This window comes from Octopus sinensis, linkage group LG8, assembly GCF_006345805.1.
Source record: "Octopus sinensis linkage group LG8, ASM634580v1, whole genome shotgun sequence".
Classification (NCBI taxonomy): Eukaryota; Metazoa; Mollusca; class Cephalopoda; order Octopoda; family Octopodidae; genus Octopus; species Octopus sinensis.
The window spans coordinates 76,383,658-76,408,726 of record NC_043004.1 but is presented as its reverse complement, the minus strand read 5'-3'; the positions used below and the strand labels follow the sequence as shown (position 1 = coordinate 76,408,726).

Genomic DNA, 25,069 nt, shown 5'->3' with positions numbered 1-25,069 from the left:
AGAACTATATAAATACCAAGAACAAGATCTTTTCATCATGTCCACACTTTATAAAAGACATTTTAGCAGGAATTAAAGATAAACCACTAGACTGACCATAACCTCATTCCAGTGTTGGTTATTGAAATTTTTGACACTTGTAAAACACTGCCTATTTGCTGAGCAGTTATTGGTTGTTTATCTGTGTGTGTATGTGTCTGTGTGTTTGTATGTCCTTGTCTTGACATCACATGATTGTTATAAAAGAGTGTCACCTATTTCTTTATTACCCACAAGGGGCTACACACAGAGGGGAGAAACAAGGACAGACGAACGGATTAAGTCGATTACATCGACCCCAGTGCGTAACTGGTACTTAATTTATCGACCCTGAAAGAATGAAAAGCAAAGTCAAATTTGAACTCAGAACGTAATGGCAAACGAAATACGGCTACGCATTTTGCCCGGCGTGCTAACAATTCTGCCAGCTCACTGCATTCAATGCGGTAACGATTCCGCCAACTCACTACCATTATACAAGCAGTGTCCAATTCATTTTCAATATTCTGGAATCAGTTGAGGGTTGATGACAGGAAGGACATCCAGCCATAGAAAATCTACTTCAGTAAACAACATCTGCCCCATTGCTGCATGGAAAAGTAGACGTTAAAAAGATGATGAGGAGGCGGGTATCCACATCAGTACAACTCAGTTCCCCTGAAAACATTGGTTAATGCCTTCATTGCCCCAGACATGTTCTTGTTTCACTTCAGCTCAGTCCATGACCCAAGTTAATTATTGTATCCGATGGCTGTTAAGATGCCATCAGATACAGTAATTAACTCAAAAAATCAACCTGGGTTCTTTTTGTGAAGTTGGGCCTTCCATAAGCTAATTTTGTCCTTAATCGCTCGCTATTTTCTGAATGTAGCACAGGTGTGGCTGTGTGGTAAGAAGCTTGCTTTGCGACCACATGGTTCTGGGTTCAGTTCCATGACATGGCACTTTGGGCAAGTGTCTTCTACTATAGCTTCAAGCTAACCAAAACCTTATGAGTGAATTTGGTAGACGGAAACTGAAAGAAGCCTATCATATGTATGTGTGTGTGCCTGTGCTTGTCTCTTGCCACTATTCCACTGTAACTTAGCAGTTCAGCAAAAGAGATCAGTAAAAGAGAATAAGTACCAGATTTTAAAAAAAATATAAGTACTGTGGTCAGTTCATTTGACCAAAAATTCTTCAAGGTGGTGCCCCAGCATGGTCACAGTCTAATGCCTGAAACAAGTAAAAGCTAAAAGCTAAAAAATGCGCTGCTGAAATTATTGTGCCTCCAATATGCTCGTGTGCCTCTTATGCCATCATATACCCCCAGCCGTCACTCTTGTTTCACACCTGAGTCTCATTGTCGTGTAGTGTCATCATACTTTTTATTATACAAAGAGAGAGAGGGAGGGGGTGGAGCGGTAGGGGGTGGACATAAAGACACCTTGTGGCTGGCAGGTGTGTCAGCTTTCTTAATGTCTCACCTAGTTTTTCTGCTGCTGTTGCAACTATTTTCTCACTACAATCATCTCTGTTAGCAATTACGGTCCCACCTAGGTTACTGTTACTATCTGCCTACTACTACTACTACTACTACTACTACCATTACCATTACCACTACTACTACTACTACTACTACTACTGCTACCACCACCACCGCCACCACTTCTGCTGCTGCTGCTGCCACCGCCTCCTCCACCACCACCACCACCACTACTACTAACTACTACTACTACTACTACTACTACTACTACTACCACTACTACTACTACTACTACTACCACCACCACCACCACCACTACTACTACTACTACTACTACTACCACCACTACTACTACTACTACTACTACTACTACTACTACTACTACTACTACTGCTACCACCACCACCACTTCTGCTGCTGCTGCTGCCGCCGCCGCCGCCACCACCACCACCACTACTACTGGTGCTGCTGCCACCAACACTAGTGATCAAGCAGACAAAAACACAAACACACACACAGATGATGGGCTTCTTTCAGTTTCCTTCCACCAAATCCACTCGCAAGACTTTAGGCTATATATAGTAGAAGACATCTTCCCAAGGTGTCACGCAATGGGACTGAACCCAGAACTATGTGGTTCTGAAGCGAATGTCTTACCATACAGCCACACCTTCACCTATAGACAGCCTACATACATATACATATGTATACACACACACACACACACATGCTCACACACATACAGATCTACATAAAAGTGTAGATATCTACACATTGTCACACACGCATCAGAACGAAGGCATTTCTTTTAGTGGTATGATTGAAAATCCAGCTGATGGATGCTGGGACCTTGAAAGTTCTTGATTAATATCACAAAAAATAACCTTAGGAAAACCATGAACATTCCAAATTCTCATTTCCTTCCTCTTACAACATTTTCTTTTCCTATTTATTTTTTCATTATTTTTTATACATCCATTTTTTTCCATGCTTTCAATTGTTTTTACAGTCAGAGAAATTGTTTTCACAGCTGGATAACCTCCCTTGCCGCAAACCACTCAGCTGTGAAGTACATCTCTATCTTGGTTTTCTGTCTGTTTGTCTAAAGCAGTCAGAGACATATGTGTTGCTCAGAGGCAAAGAAAACAAAGTAATCACCATTTTGAATTGTGAAGTTTGAAACTACGACCATAGGGCACAGGCATGGCTGCGTGGTAAGAAGCTTGCTTCCCAACTGCATGGATCTAGGTTCAATACCATTGCATGGCGCCTTTGGCAAATGTCTTCTGCTATAGCCTTAGACTGACCAAATCCCTGTGAGTGGATATATATCCATATATATATATACTTTTTTTCCTTTTTTCAGTCATTTGACTGCGGCAACTATGTACCATGTTTGTATGTATGGATGGATGTGCATCTCTATATGTGTGGGCCCGTGTCCCCATATGTCTCCTTGTGTGGAGTAAAGTGTGTGTGTATATATGGTCATGTGTTTCAGTCTCCATTTGCGTATGTGTGCTTGCCTTTTCATATAACTTATGTACCTATCCATCTCTATGTTGATCTGTTTATTTTCATATCCATATGCTTACATATATGTGCATATACACATATATACATACACCCACACATACATACATCTATCTACACACACACACATACACACACTTACACACACATATATATACAGGGTGCATAAGATAATTGAGGACAGATTTATGTTTATAAAAAAAAACAGATATATAATAACAGATAATAACTTTATTTATCAAAAAATGCTTTGAGGATAAAAAATAAACCTTCTTTTCTATATTGTTATTCAATAAAGCCACCTTCAGCTTCAACAACTGCTTCTATATGAGATTGAAATCATGTACATGCTCAAATCAAGTTGTCCTGGTTCATTTTGAACATTACTCTGACTATGGTAGCATTCAAAGAATCTTTGGTATTATGGGTATGTTCATTGACCTCTCTCTCAACAATGCTCCACATGTAATAGTCCAATGGATTGAGATCTGGGGAATTAAGAGGCCAAATGTTAGCATGCCTTTTCATTTCCTGAGTAAGCTGAGGGTCTGCCATTTACTGATTTCTGAATCAAAGATTATACAGACTTAGCAACATATGTCCTCAAATTACCTTATGCACCCTGTATATACACATACAATGGGCTTCTTTCAGTTTCCACCTAACAAATCCATTCACAAGGCTTTGGTTGGCCCAAGGCCATATTAGAAGAGACTTACTCAAGGTGCAATGCAGTGGGACTAAACCCAGAACCATGTGGTTCGGAAGCAAGCTTCTTACCATATACATATAATGGGCTTATGGCCCTGCCTATGCCTATAATTTAATAAGTAGATTATAAACACCCAAACTATGTTTTTTATTCTCACTGCTCATTTATTTCAAGTTATTTGTTTAATACCATTTAATGCATTAAATATGTTAAAACTAATTTACCCATCTTTATAAATAAACAAAAATTTTGATTTATGATAATGCAGCTTTGTTCCGTGACTCATTCCTTATTGTCTAATTTGGTTCGGTGCCAGTTGTTTTAAATTCACTTTCAAGATGAAGAATGAAGGTAAGCACCAAAGAAGCTTATTCCTGTGAAAATTCCTTCTAGTCCTATAAACCCAGTCACAACCTCGCCCAAACCGGTTCCACACACCCATTCCAACTGCTAATTTGTGTCAGATGTTTCATTTAATGCTAGATATAATTATGGTAATTCTAAGGCAGTGAGCTGGCAGAACCATTAGCATAGTGGACAAAATGTTTAACAGCATTCTATCTGTCTTTGCATTCTGAGTTCAAATTCTGCCAAGGTCGACTTTGCCATTCATCCTTTCAAGGTTGATAAATAGAAATCGGTTGAGCACTAGGGTTGATGGAATCAACTCCTGCACTCACAAATTACTGGTCTTGTGCCAAAATTTAAAACCATTATTATTATTAAAGCAGTGAGCTAGCAGATTCGTTAGTGTGCTGGGTGAAATGCTTAGTGGTATTTCGCCTGTCTTCACATTCTGGGTTCAAATTCCACCCCAGTCCACTTTGCCCTTCATCCTTTCAGGACCAATAAAATAAGTGCCAGTTGATTTACTGGGGTTGATATGTTCAAGGTGGTGCCCCAGCATGGCCACAGTCCACTGACTGAAACAAGTAAAAGATATAAGATAAAAACAGACGAGACTGAAACGACAATATCTTACTCTTTTACTTGTTGCAGTCATTTGATTGTGGCCATGCTGGAGCACCGCCTTTAGTCGAGCAAATCGACCATAGGACTTATTCTTTGGAAGCCTAGTACTTATTCTATCGGTCTCCTTTGCCAAACTGCTAAGTTACGGGGACGTAAACACACCAGCATCGGTTGTCAAGTGATGTTGGGGGGACAAACACAGACACACAAACATATACACACATGTACATACACATATATATATACGCATATATACAACAGGCTTCTTTCAGTTTCCGTCTACCAAATCCACTCACAAGGCTTTGGTCAGCCCGAGGCTATAGTAGAAGACACTTGCCCAGGGTGCCATGCAATGGAACTGAACCTGAAACCATGCGGTTTGTAAGCAAGCTACTACCACACAGCCAGTCCTATGTAAAAACAGCCACTCTTATGTAGAAACATAAAAATATTTACAATGGATGAGATCTGCTTTTGCTATATCCCTTTTCATACAGAATTCTTTGGGTTCACTCAGTGATCCTATTGGAGGGGGTGTTACTAGAGAGCACCTCTGCTCCACATTGTGATGCCAGCGGCTTAATCCAATCTGATGCAGGGGAAACACCTGTAAAAACAACTTGGTGATATTAGACCAGTCCCTAGTCATATGTTTTGCTCATCTGGTCCTTCATGCTACATGGTGCATTTTCTCCTCATAAACGACAGATGAGGGTTCCATGACTTCATCATCATCATCATCATCGTTTAACCTTCGTTTTCTATGCTAGCATGGGTTGGACAGTTCGACCAGGGTCTGGGAAGCCTGGAGGCTGCACCAGGCTCCAGTCTGATCTGGCAGTGCTTCTACAGCTGGATGCCCTTCCTAATGCCAACCGCTCTGTGAGTGTAGTGGGTACTTTTTACGTGCCACCGGCACAGGTGCCAGTCAAGGCAGGACTGGCATCGGGTCACATTCAGCTTTCTTGCTGAAAAAAACTTGCAAAGATTTAAAAGTGATTAAAAGTGATTAAATGCTTGTGCTGTACATAGCTCACTCTCTCAATCAAGTTGACAGGTACAGGTGAACAGGGTGCCTCAAGTCAAATGTTGAAGTCAGCTTAGGGCAACGTGAAATGAAGTGTTTTGCTCAAGAATACAACATACTGCCAATTCCAGGAATTGAAAGCCATAATCTTAGAATTGTCAGTGTCTTCACTATCACTACATCATAAAGTTCCTTCCCAAGTCATATAGACTAATAAGGGCCTGGATGGGATGCTAGCCCATCGTAGGATTACTCATTTTTGCCAGCTGAGTGGACTGGAGCAATGTGAAATAAAGTATGGCAGCAAGCTAGAAGAAATGTTAGCACGCCAGGTGAAATGCTTAGCGGTATTTCGTCTGCCGCTATGTTCTGAGTTCAAATTCCACCAAGGTCGATTTTGCCTTTCATCCTTTCGGGGTCGATAAATTAATTACCAGTTATGCACAAGGGTTGATATAATCGATTTAATCCGTTTGTCTGTCCTTGTTTGTCCCCTCTGTGTTTAGCCCCATGTAGGTAGTAAAGAAATTGGTATTTTGTCTGTCTTTATGTTCTGTGTTCAAATTCCACCAAGGTCGACTTTGCCTTTCATCCTTTTGGGGTCGATAAATTAAATACCAGTTACGCACATGGGTTGATGTAATCAACTTAAGCTCTTTGTCTGTCCTTGTTTGTTCCCTCTATGTTTAGCCCCTTGTGGGCAATAAAGAAATAAGAAACGTTAGCATGCCGGGCAAAATGCTTAGCAGTATTTCGTCTGTCTTTATGTTCTGAGTTCAAATTCCGCCGGGGCCGACTTTGCCATTCATCCTTTTGGGGTTGATAAATTAAGTACCAGTTGCGTACTGGGGTTGATCTTATCGACTGCCACCTCCAACTCTCCTAAAATTTCGGGCCTTGTGCCTAGAGTAGAAAAGAATGTGAAATGAAGTGTTGTGCTTAAGAACGCAATGCATCAACCAGTGCAGGAATTGAAACTGCAATCTTACATTCATGATCTCAAAACCCTACAGATCTTTAGAAAGTTATGTAAAGTGGTTCCCAACCTTTTCACTACCAAGAACCCCTTTTATTTAAATGAGTTTTCCCCCCTTTTAATATGCTTATCCTTATGTGTATATATATATATATATATATATAGGCACAGGAGTGGCTGTGTGGTAAGTAGCTTGCTTACCAACCACATGGTTCGAGTTCAGTCCCACTGCATGGCACTTTGGGCAAGTGTCTTCTACTATAGCCTCGGGCCGACCAAAGCCTTGTGAGTGGATTTGGTAGACAGAAAAACTGAAAGAGGCCCGTTGTATATATATATATATATATATATATATATATAAATATATACACACACATATACATATATATATATATATATATATATATATATATTATATATATATATATATATATATATATATATATATATATTTTGTGTGTCTGTGTTTGTCCCCCCAACATTGCTTGACAATCGATGTTGGTATGCCTACATCCTTGTAACTTAGCAGTTAAAATAAGTACTGATAAAATAAGTACTAGGCGTACAAAGAATAAGTCTTGGGGTTGATTTGTTCAATTAAAAGCAGTGCTCCAGTATGGCTACAGTCAAATGACTGAAACAAATAAAAGAATATATGAAATTTAGAATTTAATTCACGGACCCCCAGTAGTACCGTTATGGACCACCAGGGGTCTGCAGACTTCCATGGGTCTGTGGTCCCCATGTTGGGTCCACAGACCCCACTGTTATATAAGCACCACAATATCTTCTTTGAGGTTTGTGTCCTTAGTGAAAGAGTATAGTTGTTGTTGTTGTAGTTGTCAATGGTGGTAGTGGTGGTGGTGGTGGTGGTGGTGTTAGCGTTAAATCTCTCCCTTATGTTGCCAGGTTGACATTTATAAATAATGAGGTCGTTAAAGTTGTCTGCTGCACATTTTTGGTACACATGGCAGCATAAAAGCAAAATAAAAAAATTCCAAAAAAATACAGAAGAGAGAGAAATATAGATGTTAAATTAGGATGATGATGATGATGATGATGATGATGATAGGGGTGGTGGAAGTGGCAATAGTGATGGTGGTGAAAGTGGTAGTGGCGGTGGAGATTGTGGTGGTAGTGATGGTGGTAGTAGTGATGCTGGTGGTGGTGGTGGTGGTGGGTGTGGTCGTGTTGGTGGTGGTGGATATGGTGGTAGTGGTGGTAATGGTGGTGGGGGTAGTGGTAGTGTTAGTAGTAGTAGTAGTAGTAGCAGCAGTAGTAGTAGTAGTAGTAGTAGTAGTAGTAGTAGTAGCGGTAACAGTGGCGGTGGTGGTGGTGGTGGTGGTGGTGGTGGTGGTGATGGCAGTAGTAGCGATGGTAGTTGTGGCCATGTTGTTTATGAAGATGACGAGAGAATATGCTGCTTTAACCTTTCATCTTATTCCTAAAAGACCCTCTTTCTCCTGAGAAACGACTTTTCGCTGTTTTCTGTCAGTCATTGTCAATCGTTCAGCATGAAGTTGTGAGCAATTAATTTGAATTTACCACATCTTCAATTGTGTGTTAGAGATCTATTGAATAATTAGGGTTGACTATTGAAGCAACCAGATGGTCTCTGGGCAGGTATGTGACCTGCCAAAAATAGCAGCAAAATCCCTCTCTCGAATCATTATTTGGTGGCTTAAAAATGAAAGAAATATTGTGAAGTGGAATTCTGGTCTACCTTAAAAGACAGGATGGTCACAGGTGTGTTGCCTTTGATCATGAGTCATCTTGATCAGAGCTGGCATAGAAGTAAACAGCAGCAACAGTGGAGGTGCTGTGGCCCAGTGGTTAGGCCAGTGGACTCAGTCATAAGAACGCGGTTTCGATTCCCAGACCGGGCATTGTGAGTGTTTATTGAGCAAAAACACCTAAGCTCCACGAACTCTGGCGGGAGGTGGTGGTGAACCCCACTGTACTCTTTCACCTCAACTTTCTCTCACTCTTTCTTCCTACTTCTGCCACAAAGCAGAGGAACTATGGTGTAACCCACTATGGTATGGTAAACTTTCAGACCCTAGTCTAGATTGCGAATCCCCTGTACACTAGGATGGTTCAGCTCTCCACCCGTTAAAAGCCACTGTTTACGGAATGAGGATAACAACGTAGCTTTCGTGCCCGTGGAACTGCCAGGTTGTTACCAGTGCTGCCTGACCAGCTCCTGGTGCCGGTGGCACATAGAAAGCACCATTTGAGCGTGGTCGATGCCAGTGCTGCCTGACTGGCTCCTGTGATGATGATGATGATGATGATGATGATAGTGGTGGTGGAAGTGGCGATAGTGATGGTGGTGAAGGTGGCAGTGCTCGTGGAGATTGTGGTGGTAGTGGTGGTTGGTGTGGTCAATGCCAGTGCCAGCTGACTGGCTCCTGTGCCGGTGGCACACAAAAAGCACCATTCAAATGTGGTTGATGTCAGTACCGCCTGACTGGATCTCATGCCAGTGGCACATAAAAAGCACCCACTACACTCTTGGAGTGGTTGGCATTAGGAGGGGCGTCCAGCTGTAGAAATCTTGCCAGACCAGATTGGAGTCTGGTGCAGCCTTTTGGCTTGCCAGCCCTCAGTCAAACCGTCCAACCCATGCCAGAATGGAAAACAGATGTTAAAAGACGACGACGACAACGATGATGATGATGACGACAGCTTATTACAATCAATGCTTATTCCCTGGATCATTGGTTGAATAACTGAAGATTTCTCGGAAGGTGGAAACAGACATTTAATCCTGCCAATTCTACAAATTTTAGATTCATTGAGGTGTGGAGGAGTGTTTGTTAAGAAGTGGAATGAGACAATTTGGCATTGCTGTTTGGGCGCTGATGATCTGGCATGGCTGATTGGATATTGAACATGTTCGGAGGAAAGAACGTTTTGGCGCAGGGCGCATACATACACAGACATGCATGCACGCACACACACACGGACATATACATAGATACATAGATACATACATACATACATACACATGCACATACATGCATAGGAGTATGCAGAGTTAGAAAAAGAGAGAAAGAGAAGGAGAGAAGGAGAGAAGGAGAGGGAGGGAGAGGGGGAGAGAAATGAGTGGAGAAGGTGGGAAAGAAAGAGAGGAAAAGACAGAGAGAGAGAGGGAGGAGGGAGAGGGAGAGAGAGAGAGAGAGAAGAGGGGAAAGAGGGAGAGAAATGAGTGTAGAGGGAGGAAAAGAAAGGGAGAAAGGGAGAGAGAGAGAGTGTGTGTGTGAATAATTTTTAGTCAGTATAGTTGACATAATAGTCTTTTCTACTCTAGGCACAAGGCCCGAAATTTTGGGGGAGGGGGACCAGTTGATTATATCGACCCCAGTACGCAACAGGTACTTAATCTATCGACCCCGAAAGGATGAAAGGCAAAGTCGACCTCGGCGGAATTTGAACTCAGAACGTTGCGGCAGACGAAATACGGCTACGCATTTCGCCCGGAGTGGTGACGTTTCTGCCAGCTCGCCGCCTAATGTGTACGAATATTGACATATGTATGAGGGTGTATGAAGGTATCCTACATGTGTGTATGTGTGTATGTGAGTGGGTGTGGGTGTTTATGTGTGTGCGTATACGTACGCGTGTCTTTATGTGTGTGTGTGTGTGTGGTACTTTCTTTAGGCAGTTTTGTAAATGGTTTATTATAAAACATCAACAAACAGGCAAAACAAATTAGAATGACACAAAAAAGGGAAAGATAGTATCGAAACCATTCCCCCCAGCTTCACAGATTCTCTCTCAGGTAATTCGGTCACCAGTTTCACACCAACAGGAAAAACTGGTCTGTAACAGCATTCTTTAACTAAATAAGAGAAGGAACTTTACATTGTTAAATATGGTTAACCTTTACTCTTCTCGTCAAAGACTTAAAAAACACACAAATGTCACCTCTCGCTTTCACACTCCTACAAATATATATTCTTTTATATTATTATCGGTTTTAGTCAGAGGCTATGGCCATGCTGGGGCACCGCTATTAGCATTCATACTTGATTATTTTAGACTCATTTCCCACCCAGTCTCTGGAATGGATCCTGGTGAAGCTGTGAGCAGGACAAAGCAGAATTTTGAGTTTCTTATTGTGACGTGGCTTCATCTGGTTTATCAGATTCATAATTTTGTGCTTTTTTGGTAAACTTGTACTGGTTCTAGTCATTGGAAAGCAGCCATCATGAAGAACCATCCTGAAAGTGTAATAGTCGATTATATCCATCTCACTCTTATTCGATCTATATTTCAGTAGCAGCAGCAAGTATCCATTGGCAAGTTCATGGTAAGACAAAATCTATCACTACTTATGTGATAACTGAGTGACTGAAAAAAAGCATTGATGTTGCAATTAGCTAGCAGGCTGAATAAAGATTCATTATATGCAAAGGAAGCAGTATTAATTTAAAATAGCAATCTGTGTATCATACAAAGAGATACATTGTTAAAAATCGAATGAACTACTGGTGTTCGTTGTGAGATTGCATCTCTTATGGATGTTTAGGGTTAAAATACATAGAAATATATCAATAGCAGTGGTGGTGTCATTGCCAAATACGTATTTCTTCCTCTTTGAGCTTCGTTAGTAGCAAGTATGCTTTAGGTATGATATGCAGACTGCTACTTTGAACTAATACAACTTTTGTTGCTCATAACGGATTTTTATTCAAAATGCCGGCTTTTCCAATCACTGTTTTACTATATCAGTAACAGCTGACGTGCCTGTGTGCTACTAAGTCTACTTCCCAACCACATGGGTTTGGGTTCAGCACCACTGCGTGGTGGCACCTTTTGCAGATGTCTTCTACTATAGCCTCAGGCCAAGCAAAGCCTTACGAGTGGATTTAGTAGACAGAAACTGAAAGAAACCCATCGTGTATAAATATATATACACGCACACACTTACATGCTCTGTTATACACACGCACGCGCACCTTCGTTTTGGGATCACCACTACTTTATTATCTCCCCTTCTTCCTAGCTCTGCTGTGTGACCCTTCTGTCCGGCATTCGCCACGATAGATCGCTAGCCACTACACATTCGTTATTTTCACTCCTTGTTCCTTTCTGTAGAAGGGCACAGGCCCGAAACGCTAAAGACCTTTTCACTTCCCGGGCGTTAAACTAATACATCTGTTTGTTTACACACACGTCTTCATCTTTTGTTTTATCTTTGTGAATTCTCTACCTATATATATGTATGTATGTATGTATGTATGTATGTATGTATGTATGTATGTATGTATGTATGTTTGTATGTATGTATGCATGCATGTATGTATGTATGTATGTATGTATGTATATGTATATATATATATATATATACATATACATTCACATATCTGTATTTATGTATACAGTTATATGCGTGTATTTCGAATTTGGTACATGATAATTAACATAATGTCTCTGTTTGTAAACGGATATATTATGCATGACCTACAATCGTATCTGTTCCAATCATACATCTTAGATATTAACAGCTCTCCCCACTGACACGCATACCAGAGAAATGATGCATGTTACTGCAATCGATGTAGATTCAGCGAATGATAGGTTTTGTACAAGGAGAGAGAAGGAGGTGAGAAGGGAGAGAGTGACAGACAGAGTATGTGTGTATGTATGGGAAGAGAGCGAAGTCTTTTATATCCAATATCTTTAGAATGTGATCGATTTTCGACCGTCCTGTTAATCCTGTGAGCTTTCAGTTCCGTGACAATATTCTACTACTGGCTTCTAAACGAAAGTCTTCGCCATAAAAGTGGGAGGATTGTGAGCAAATCCGACTTTGATCTCATGATATGGCTCTCAGTTTCTGGAAGAAAGAGACCCAGTGCTCTGAAGGCAATGGCAGAAACGGCTGAGGAAAGTTCCAAGGAGATTTGTCCAAAGAGGAATGGAAATGCATTTCAGAAGGCATTGATTTACCCAACACTCATCTGGCATCTTAGACTGAACTGATGAAACTGGTGGTCCGTCAGTTACGAGGATAAAGGTTCCAGGTTGATCCGATTAGCGGAACAACCTCTTCGTGAAATTAAGGTGCAAGTAGCTGAGTACTCCGCAGACACGCGTGCCCATGACGTAGTTTTCAGAGCGATTCAGCGTGACACAGAATATGACAAGGCCGGCGCTTTGGATTGCAAGTACAACTCATTTTTGCCAGCTGAGTGAACTGGAACATCGTGAAATAAAGTGACTTGGCCAAGGACACAGCACGCCGTTGGGAATCGAACTCTTGATTTTATGATGAAACTGGTGGTCCGTCAGTTACGAGGATAAAGGTTCCAGGTTGATCCGATTAGCGGAACAACCTCTTCGTGAAATTAAGGTGCAAGTAGCTGAGTACTCCGCAGACACGCGTGCCCATGACGTAGTTTTCAGAGCGATTCAGCGTGACACAGAATATGACAAGGCCGGCGCTTTGGATTGCAAGTACAACTCATTTTTGCCAGCTGAATGAACTGGAACATCGTGAAATAAAGTGACTTGACCAAGGACACAGCACGCCGTTGGGAATCGAACTCTTGATCTTATGATTGTAAGCCGAATATCCTACACAGGCAATCTGTTGGTGATCTTAGATTGATCTTCCTCCCTTTTTTTTTGTCGATTCATTGAGCTGGCAACGCTGACATACAATCGGACGATACAGCAACCAGACGACAACTTCCAGCTTAAGTTCAAGTAAACCAGTTTGGAATGAGTCCAAGAAATGGAATTCCATAAGAACAAATAGGAAATTGGATAAAATATTTCGTAATTTTTGTCTGATATTATCTTCAAAGATTTATGAGATTAGAAAGCGTTGGCGTTGTTATGAAATGTCTTTCTGTTGGAGATACGGGAACTGGTTTCAACGGATCACCAATACAACTGATTCGACTAATCACCAAGATTTGATAGGCGGTGGATGGATTGGCAGACTTGTTAGATCGTTGGGTGGAATATCTGCGACATTTAGTTACTGTGCTTTGATAATGAACCCTGCCGAAGTCAACTTTGCATTTCATCCTTCCGGGATCGATAAAAAATAAAGTACTTCTATCTTTGTTTATCCCCACTCCTAAGAAAAACCCATTGTGTTAAGATAATTCTCTTTTTCCATTGTCTTTTTAATTCGAATTAATTTTCCAATGCCTTTAGCAGAAAAACAGCTCCACAATATTATGCTACCTCCGCCATATTTGATGGTAGAAATGGTATTCTTCGGATTGTAGGCTTCTTCTCTTTTTTCCTTCAAACAATCGTCCTGTTGTTGTGACCGAATAACTCGAGTTTGGTTCCGTCAGACCACAGAGCCGACTGCCAACAGCGTCCAGGCGTCTTCGGAAAGCTCCTTGCAAACTTCAAACGTGCAGTTAAGTGCGTCTTCTTCAACAACGGCGTCTTTCGGGAATGGCACATCTTCAAGTCACCTCTATTGAGAGTTCGAATAATCGTGGACCTTGAAGCATGAACTCCAGTAGCTGTCAAACTGGTTTTCATCACTGCAGTTGTTATCTTGGGATCATAGTTGACTATTTAATTTAACGTCCGCTTGACAACCGGCGTTGGTGTGTTTACATTCTGGAACTTCGCTGTTCAATCAATAGATTAAGTACGAGGCTGAAAAAAAAAAGTACTGGGTTCGATTCATTCGGATGAAAATTTTTCAAGGCGGTACCCCAGCATGGCCGCAGTCTAAAGACTACAACAAATAAAAGACGAAAAATTTAAATTAGTGTTCAGTGTGGCGGTGACTGTCCGTAAAATATTGGAATGGTGTCCATAATTTCTGAAAAAGCATATAAGGGTTCCGCGACAAGTTCGGAAGCCACTGCAATAAGGAATTTTTAAACAAAGATTTGGCTGTTATTTTTAGTAGAAGCCAACACTTTGGTTCAAATCTAATGAAGTGTTGTTGAATCACAATAATATACAGTATTATCATTTAACACGCCTTTAGGCGTCTTCAGACATAACATGCATACGTGTTATATCCTCGACAGTAATCCCCCGACTATCGCGGGTGTTACAGTTCAAACCCCTCCTTCTCCGCGATAGGTGAAAATCCGCGAAGTGGAAACAGTACTGTACTGTATATTTATTTTTATAATTTTTATAATTTGTATATATTTATTTTATTGTAAATGTAAAACAACATCACAGAGAAATCGATGTAAGCTCAACTAATAAACCGCGATATGGCGAGGGATTACTTTACTGTTATTAGGTTAAACAAATTTTGGGATAGTGTTGTTTAACCCTAGGTCCCTCTTTATCTAAAAGACCTATGATCGAAGGTGTTCCAGCCGTGATCATTCAAGCCTTGTTTTCCTTTTCTAGACATAGTGCTTCTAGGACTACATTATTCAGTGTGACCTCCGTTTTCATAAAAAAAAGTAGGGCATGATTTAAAGGAAATATGTAGATTTGACTGCTATTATTCATAGAAGGTCTAGCGACCATGCAGAGGCTTCCATTTTCAGAACAGAACGTAGGTGGACAGGACAATTTTCTTCATTGTTAACTGATTAAATGAAAAATAGATGAGGGAGGGAGGGAGACAGAGAATGATGTATCTGTGAGATGCTGATCGTCTGTGATGAAGCCAATTCAACAACAATGGTCTTTTGTAATAGTTGAGGCCAGTTTGTACATAAGCAACGGGAGCAAAGAGGCGACGGAGATGCTTAGACAAGTGAGAGAATTGATAACTGTGTGGCCTCGAAAAGAACGCGAGGGAAGAGACTGTGTGTGAGTGCATGCGTTTGTTTGTAGGAGTAGGAGTGTGTGTGTGTGGGTGTGTGTGTGTGTGTGCATGCGAGTATGAGTATGTATTTGTGTGTGCGTGCGTGTGCATGTGTGTATACAAACAAGCACATATATACACATACGAGCGCCTATGAATACGCACAGACGTACAGTATACATACCTATTTCTTTACTACCCGCAAGGAGCTAAACACAGAGGGGACAAACAAGGACAGACAAACGGATTAAGTCGATTACATTGACCCCAGTGCGTAACTGGTACTTAATTTATCAGCCCCGAAAGGATGAAAGGCTAAGTCGACCTCGGCGGAATTTGAACTCAGAACGTAACGACAGACGAAATATGGATACGCATTTCGCCCGGCGTGCTAACGATTCTGCCAACTCGCCGCCTCCACAGACATACAGTACACACACACACACACACACCTACACACATATAAGGCATTGTGTTGAGCAAAACACTTCATTTCATGTAGTTCCAGTCTATTCGGCTGTACATGGGTAACCCGGCATAAGATTCTCATCCCATTCAGAGGGAGTGCTGGCCTACTCGTCTAGTCAGCAGAGTGGCATCATTCAAAAGCTAAAACGATGCGAATTGCATTGTGACCAGGAATGTATAACTGTTGTACTCGGCAATGTTGACGACTCTTCAGAGATGGCGACCGGAAGAGCATAGACTTTTCATCTTTTACATACCGGAGGTATATTTAGACCCTTCTAAGCTCGATGGTAAAAAGAACCGGATTGAAACATTGCGCAAAATTATAACATTTTCCGGGAGGAAAAGAAAAGTCACCTCCCGTGAATTGATGGCGACCATTGTTGAATTGTGTCAGTTGTTAGTATGTGTATATGTATGTCATTTCTAGTCCCAAAATAAGGACTACCACGCTACCAAAGCGTATTTTCGCTCATAGCGGCAGCATCTGAATATTTCATTTATTGAGTTTAGGAAAGCATGGCAATCGCGTAATCATTTTAAGAATGATTTTCCATTCCGCCAGCATTGTCGTCTTTACTTCTGGAAGACATGGTTTATCTCGGTCGGATTTGAATTTAGAACATAAAATATTGGAACAAATATAGCAAAGCATTTTGGGTGACGCTCTTACGATTATGTCAGGAGTTTATCTTGGATTTCCTTGTTTCAAACTTAAACCCCCAAAGCAGCAGTTATGAGGAAAGGAGTTTGTCGATAACATCGACCCTAATCAACAACAATAATAATGTTTCCAACTTAGGCACAAGTCTCATTATTTGTCTGGGACTTTATTTAGTAGCGTAGCTAGAGTTGCGGGTGAGGGAGCGATCTACCGGGGAAATGCTTTTGAGGGCTTAGCACATTTAGGCCTGCTGTATATATCTTCATAAACTTAGAGACCCAGGGAGAGGCGGAAAATGCTAGTATTGCCCCGGGAGACACACATTCTAGCTACGACACTGACTATATTTTATCGACCTCTAAAACTGAAGGCCGGTTGTAACCATGGCGGAATTTGAACTCAGAACGTAAAATATCGTAACCAATACTACAAAGCATTTTTGTTGGACACTCTAACGATTCTGTCATTCCACCGCCTTCAAAGCACAAAGCCAGGAATTTGATGAGAAAGAACAGTCGATTATATCTGATTATGTTAAACGAAGAAGTAAAGATGGCGGATAGAGTTCATTCATCTGTGTAATTTACTTGACGGAAAACAATTCACTGCGTTGCGCTTGTTTTTCTTCCAAATCCTTTTACTTCGGTTCCTCTGTTACTCCTTCTCTGGCATGTTATCAATCTGATCTCATCTATCCATTTGCCTAATTAATTAACGAACTAACTAACCGGCTAACCAATCAGCTAACGAACTGAACTGCACGTAAATGCAATAGAAAGCCTGTGGTTAATGAAGCTATAAATGACAGCGACGAAGTTTTGGAGGAAAGCAAAATAGTTTTTTGTTTTTTTTAAATGGTCAATTAATAAACGATATTATCAATGTAACTCATTAGTACTGAAGGAAACTAGAAGTGGTCCGCGCCAGAAAGAAGTAATTAAAGAAAAAATTAAGCAAAGTTATGTCGATGCGCAATGATAACAACAACAATAATAATAATAATTCTTTCTTCTATACTAATTGGTAATCCAAATTTGTGAAAAAGTGGAAAACACCCTTTCACCAATTTGGATTATCAAGGCTCAACTACTCGCGGGATGAGTCCATTATTTTTTTCCACTTTCATTCGAAATGGTGTCCATAATAGTAACTGATTGGTTGCTACTGCTGCCGTTAATACCTCTCTCCTTCTTCACGATGGTGTAAGGGTCTCTCTAGATTTTTCCCCAACTAAAAAGACAACTGCTAGTTCAGCTATGTTAGTAATAGAGGCTTTCGATTAGCTGAAATTATGTAACATTAAAACCTTGTAACTTGTTTATTATTAATTTCTAACAAAAAAAAAAAAAAAAGACTGATTTTCGCCAGCTGGCAGAAACGCTAGCACGCCGGGTGAAATGCTTAGCGGTATTTCGTCTGTCTTTATATTCTGAGTTCAAATTCCGGCGAGGTCGACTTTGCCTTTCATCCTTTCGGGGGTCGATTAATTAAGTACCAATTACGCACTGGAGTCGATGTAATCGACTTAATCCGTTTGTCTGTCCTTGTTTGTCTCCTCTATGCCCCCTATGGGCAATAAAGAAATAAATATGATTGAAAATGTTTCCTTTTCTCCTTCCCTCCCCCCTCTCTATGTTTATCCTCCCCATATTACTCATCAGAGACAATTCTGTGATATTTTCACTGACTGTATTCCGTTTAAACACAGACACCTTGTTTAGCTAGCACACTCCTGGATTGAGACGCATACTATAAATTTAACTGCGTATGCTGATTGCATATACATACATATATATTTATATATGCCTTTGCTGTTATGTAATGGTGCAATAAGTATTGATTGGGTATCATCTGATGGTTGATGTTTGATTGATTTAAGTATGTTTCTCCATTTTCTAATTTTGTATATATATTATATATATTATATATATATATATATATATGTATATATATTTGTTTTCCACCTACCTTCGTCTTTTGTTTATTTTCATAAAGCTTCCCGTTATATATATATATATATAGATATATATATGTATATATATATATATATATGTATATATATATATATTATGTATATATATATTATATATATAATATATATATATATATATTATATATATATATATATTATATATAATATATATATATTATATATAATATATATATTATATATATATATATATATATATATATAATATATTATATATATATATATATATATATATATATATATATATATATATATATATGTATATATGTTTCTCTATTGGCCACAGAGGGCTGAACACAGAGGGGACAAAATACAAAGTAGAGCTTTTCTTTTGGGGAAGAAGAGAGAGAGAATAAAGAGGAAAGTGTTTGTCTCTGGACCTTTCAGACGCGTCCACCATACACATTCTTTCGCCATAGTCACAAATACAATGAAAATGGCTCTTCCTTCTCGTTTCAGGGAAGGAGGCGTGACAATATTCACGATTGACTCGGTTGATAAACCGACTCGTCCCACACGCGATAGCAGTCGTTCGACATAGGCCCACAGGCTGGAGGCGCGTGGCTTAGCGGTCAGGGCATTCGACTCACGATTGTAAGGACGTGAGTTCAATTCCCGACGACGCGTTTTGTCCTTGAGCAAGGCACTTTATTTCACGTTGCTTCAGTCCACTCAGCTGGCAAAAATGAGTAGTACCTGTATTTCAAAGGGTCATCCTTGTCACACTCTGTGTCACGCTGAATCTTCCTGAGAACTACGTTAGGGGTATCTGTGGATTGTTCAGCCACTTGTACTTTAATTTCACGTGCAAGCTGTTCCGTTGATCGTATCAGCTGAGACCCTCGTCGTCGTAACCGACGGAGTGATCCTACAATTTTTATATTACCAGTAATTTACAAACAAATAAACGAAATTATGCTTCCATTGATTTTAAAAGACGGGATTCGTTGTAACATTCATGTACTTTTAGGATCAATTAACATAGGTATACGGTAAAATAATTCAAATAATAATATTTAAATGAAGCAAAACATTCTATTCGAGTCTATAATGATGACATGAGTTGTCATCATTATATACAAGAAACGTGTGTGTGTGTGTACATACATACATACATACATTCATACACACACACACACACGCACATATATTAATAATAATAATATAATAATAATAATAATAATAATATAATAATAATAATAATAATAATAAAATGACAACAAAAGAATGAGACCTCGATATTATGTAAATAGAGGAATATATATATATACATATATATATATATATATAATATATATATATATATATATATATATATATATATTTCATAGCGTCTATAGTCAAAACACCCGATGAAAATACCTGGAAGCTCCGGAATTTGAAACTCTGAGTTCTATTATGACAACTTAGTGATTGTTCTATACTATATATATATATATAATATATATATATATATATATATATATATATATATATATATATATGTGTGTGTGTGTGTGTGGTGTGTGTGTGTGTGTGTGTGTGTGTGTGAGGAGGTGCTGAAAAGTTCCTGGCTTTGGGTAAAAGAAAATACAGAAGGATCAGTTAATTATGATTTTATACAACATATTCTCCTCTCAGATTCATACATATGTTGCAGTGGTCCTTTATTTTATCTAATCCCTGTAAAAGAACTTGGTAGGTCGGGCCTCCATCCAGGACTTTCGCGACTCCCTTAAAGCCAAGAATTTTCCAGCGCTCCCTCGTATATATTAGGTATGTATGTATTACGTACGTACGTATACGCGCCTGCAGTGTGGAAGACACATGTTAGTCATTCAAAACACAGAGAGAGAGAGAGAGAGAGAGAGAGAGAGAGAGGGAGGGAGAGAGAGAGAGAGAGAGAGAGAGAGAGAGAAAGACTGTTAATTTCACTAAAACACTTATTATTTCTTATATAGTATTAAAACTTTCGTCGCTGACAAGGTCGAGTCAAGTTTTTCATATTTCAAGCTTTAATTAATAATTCAAACAAATAACATACGAATAGTGTTTCTTCATCAAAATTTATCTCATCATATCCTATTGTCTATTGCCATAATTGAGCCAGAAGCACCAATTCCATACTTATACCTATTTCTTTACTACCCACAAGGTACTAAACATAGAGGGGACAAACAAGGATAGACAAATGGATTAAGTCGATTACATCGACCCCAGTGCGTAACTGGTACTTAATTTATCGACCCCCCGAAAGGATGAAAGGCAAAGTCGACCTCGGCTGAATTTGAACTCGGAACGTAGCGGCAGACGAAATACGGTTACGCATTTCGCCCGGCGTGTTAACGTTTCTGCCAGCTCGCCTTCCATGCTTATATCATAAAGGAGATACTGTATAATTCTTTATAATTTTGGTTCCAAGCCAGCGATTTTCAGAGGATGGGAAACCGATTACATCGATCCCAGAGCTGAACTGGTATTTATTTTATCGAATCCGAAAGGATGAAAAAGGAAGTCGACATCGGCTGCATCTGAATTCAGAACTTAAAGGGACGGAAGAAATGTCGCTCAGCATTTTTTTCCCGGTGCAGTAATGATCTTGATAGCTAAACGCCTTGGGATACTGTATACCATTACTATTCGTTCTTTACCCGCATTGGCAGACGATTCCAAGAATATTCTTAAAATCTGGTTGATTTCTTTTTTATTTTTCACAGACTAAAAAAAAAAAAAAAATGAAGATCGTTATTTTTCTTATTTCGTTATTGCCCACAAGGGGCTAAACATAGAGGGGACAGACAAGGACAGACAAAAGGATTAAGTCGATTACATCGATCCCAGTGCGTAACTGGTACTTAATTTATCGACCCCGAAAGGATGAAAGGCAAAGTCGATCTCGGCGGAATTTGAACTCAGAATGTAACGGCAGACGAAATACGCTAGGCATTTCGCCCGGCGTGCTAACGTTTCTGTCAGCTCGCCGCCTGAGATCGTTATTTTTCTTTTCGAAGCAAACCCTTTTGTGGTGGCCCTTATATCTTTGCAGGTTTCATGGCCTCATTAGTTAAAGTCATTTCACACAACAAACAGATAGGCATTGTTGAGTGAGTAAACGAAGGTGGTGCTACAAATTTCAAACACTCGTGTCAGTATTGTCTACTCTTCTTGATATCAGCCACTTCTTGATATTTCTTAATATATCAGCCATTATACTTATCAAATATATTCGTCAATTTACTGTTACCCATCGATAATTATGGGTGTTTTGTAATTTCTGGTTGTCACTAACCTATTTGGTCCTAACTTGGTAGCCTAACAAAAGAAAAAGACGCGGCCAGGATACTCAACCAAGCGTTGACACAACCCAGATTTTCACAAGCTTAAAAAGTAGCTAAGGCGAAACCAGAACGTTTGAAAGTGTTACAAGATTACAACGACGAATACAATGAAAGATGATGAATAATATCGTTATTTTGTCGATCGTATGTTACAAAAATAAAACTGGAAAGGCGTATGAATGAACGAAAATCTTCGTCAATTCAGCCCGTGGAAACCAGTAGTACTTTCGTTGCTACATTGTTTTGTGGTACAAACTAATGATATATTTTTATTACTAAGACATACAATAAAAAGCAATCATTTATAAACCAGAAAATGTGTATCAGCGAATTTGTATTTTATTGAATTATTTTTTATACGAATGTCAGGCTTTGAATATAAAAGTCCAATGACCCACTTTTAACGTCCGTGAATTTTATTAACCAAAAAGGAAAGCCCCATTGATCCTTGCGGGATAGGTAAGGATCACTTTAGGTTCTTCTGTTTAGGTACGTCTGCCTGAAGAATAAAACAAAAAATAGAGATGGAATGATCACAGTAAGAAAGTCTTTGATCAGTAGTCCGAAGAATACAGCAGATTTATGATCGAAGACAGCAAACACGTCTTTGCTCATTGATCTGCTAGTTCAGGGCTGATTGGGAATAAAATAAATAATAACAGCAACTACTTTTGGATCGATAACAGAATACACAGTGTATTCATAATCAGCTCATAATGAACAGAAATCGATTTGATTGATTGAATCCTCCACCTAAATCTTAACATCATTGGAAGTAAGTTTTAGTGTTTCGTCAGTTACATTCTGTTCCCAACTAGGATGGTTTATTGGACACAAATAGACGACCGCCACTTATTTTATCGATTCAAGAAGAATGCAAGTCAAAAGGTGATCCTCAGAGAGATTAGAACTCAAAACATAAGAACTATAATTGAATAGCGCAAACATTTTGTTCGACGCTCCAACGATTCTAGCTACACTTTGCCTGGGTGGTCACGACTACAGCACATTTGTTCATAGGTCTGTTTGATCAGAGCAAACCCCAGGCTACAAACGAATATTGAAGGAGTCACTACACAGTCATTATACTCGCTAGAAATCGCAGTGAAGTCTCCCCCAACATTACAGCCTATCCTCTGAAAAGAGTAGGAGGCAAAAGTTACATTTAACTACAGCTGTCGTTTGTTATTGTTTCATTTTATTTTGCTCAAGAAGAACATTGCAATTATGATGCAAACCGGTCGAACCAGTTTGTTGTAACATTTCTTTAGAATAAAAATTAATGTAAGTCTCGAGAAGAAGGACAGTATCAACATCGAATGTCAATTTTCTTTTTATTCAGTAATAATAAAGTTTCTATTTCATGGCTCAAGCTTTTTAAACTCGCATTGGATCATGGGATTTCAAGAGGTTTTATTATTCAAAAGATGTCTTCCTGTTTGACATCGATTCTTTATTGTAACGATGTTGTCAGGACTCTCTCGCTTTGTAAATGCAGAATCTATTCTCACTCGATACATGGAACTAATCGAGGTGTCAAACAGGAAAGTTCGTAAGTTTTGTTAAGTTTGTAGGCCATGGGCAGAGGAGGGTTGCGATGTTTCGAAATTGTTATGAATAAATAAATACAACAGATATGTGACTGAAATGTCGCAGGAAAGAATTGGCGAGATTCTTGAGGGAGACCAAGAACGAAATAGTTGAACAATATCCATAGTTTAAGTTGGTCGTGTTTGGGACAGTCTCTTCTGATAGGACTCGATGGAGGAGGTGCTTGAAACGATGGGCAGCGAAAACGAATGGATGGAAAATAATATGAAAAGGGTTGTTGTTTAACCGCAGGCCAACCGATGATCAGAATGTTTCCAGCCATGACTGTCTCGCATTTTCTAGTATCTAGGACTCACATTGTCTACTGCGTCCTTCCATTGTTAAGCAGATACGTTGTGATTTGTTGGTAATTTGGCTGTTATTTCAAGCAAGTATAGTGCGCATGTGGAAGGTCCTTCGTTGCTTTTGTTTTTTTTCCTAGGTCACCTTTGACTGAGCAGATCCATGAACACGATGGCGCTCCAATCGTGACCATCTCACGTTTTTTGCTATATTCAATAGGTCAGTACCACATTATACAATGTCTCATTTCTAGGACGGTATGGTATAATTTGAAAGAGATTTAGCTGCTATTTCTAGCAAAGCGAAAAAATCACATATGAGCTCCCTTGGCTCATTGAAGCAAAGAATATCGAGATAATGAATCGTTGGAATCATTAATTGCTGGAGTAATTCAATTACAACCCTTTATGTCTCAAGATCAAATCTTGCTGAAGTCAGCTTTCATTCTCATTGTTCTGGAGTCGATGAAATAAAGTACGATTTAAGACCTGGAGAATGGTTAATATCGATTTCAAATTTTGACACAAGGCCAGCAATTTCAGGAAGGCAACGAGAGCTGGTAAAATCGTTAGCGTGTCGCACAAAATTCTTTGAGGCATTTCGCCCGTCTTCACATTCTGAGTTCAAATTCTGTCAAAGTCGGCTTTACCTTTCATCGTTTCGGGGTCGATAAAATAAGTACCAGTTGTAAACTGGGGTCGGTGTTATCAACTCATGCTCTCTCCCGAATAATTTGCCGACCCTGTGCCAAAGTCTGAAACCAATATTACCATCGATGGCATATCCGGACACTTAAGGTTTCATTTCTACAAACGAAACAGATTCGTTGCCATTGTTGAAGAGTTCGTTTTGAATTCATAATTTTGGTTTGTGACTCATTATCACCATCAACCCTTAGAAATCACTGTCTCCAGTTTTAGGACTCCTAAGGCTGGGTACTCGCTTTCCATACCGTATAAGTGTCTGAGATCCTAACCATTCCCCTTGAACAGAATGTCAGTCCATCGCAGTGTCGTTCAACGATCAGTTGCTCAAGACCACAACTCACTGCCCGCACCCGAGTGAAACACACCACGCGCCTTCACATTAGCGTTAAAATTTAGATTTAAATTATTATTTTTTTTTAAATCACGTAATTGATTTGCTCATCAATAAAAAAACGTGCCTGAAACAGCTGTAGTGAAACTCAACCCATTTCTGTTCTTACGTATTTGACTGCTATTTAGTCTTATAATGCTTTGGTATATTC

The 25,069-nt window shown here is 39.6% G+C and overlaps 1 protein-coding gene across 2 annotated transcripts in view; it reads left to right on the top strand.

Moving 5' to 3' along the window:
• LOC115215017 overlaps window positions 1–2,263 on the top strand; it is a 32,166-nt gene extending 29,903 nt beyond the window's left edge. The window contains exon 4 of one of the 2 annotated variants that reach the window (XM_036505479.1): window positions 2,216–2,263. The gene's annotated coding sequence lies outside the window, so the exon portion shown is untranslated. The remainder of the gene's footprint in view (window positions 1–2,215) is intronic. The other variant, XM_036505477.1, reaches the window with a different exon arrangement.
• The last annotated feature ends 22,806 nt before the right edge of the window (window positions 2,264–25,069 follow it).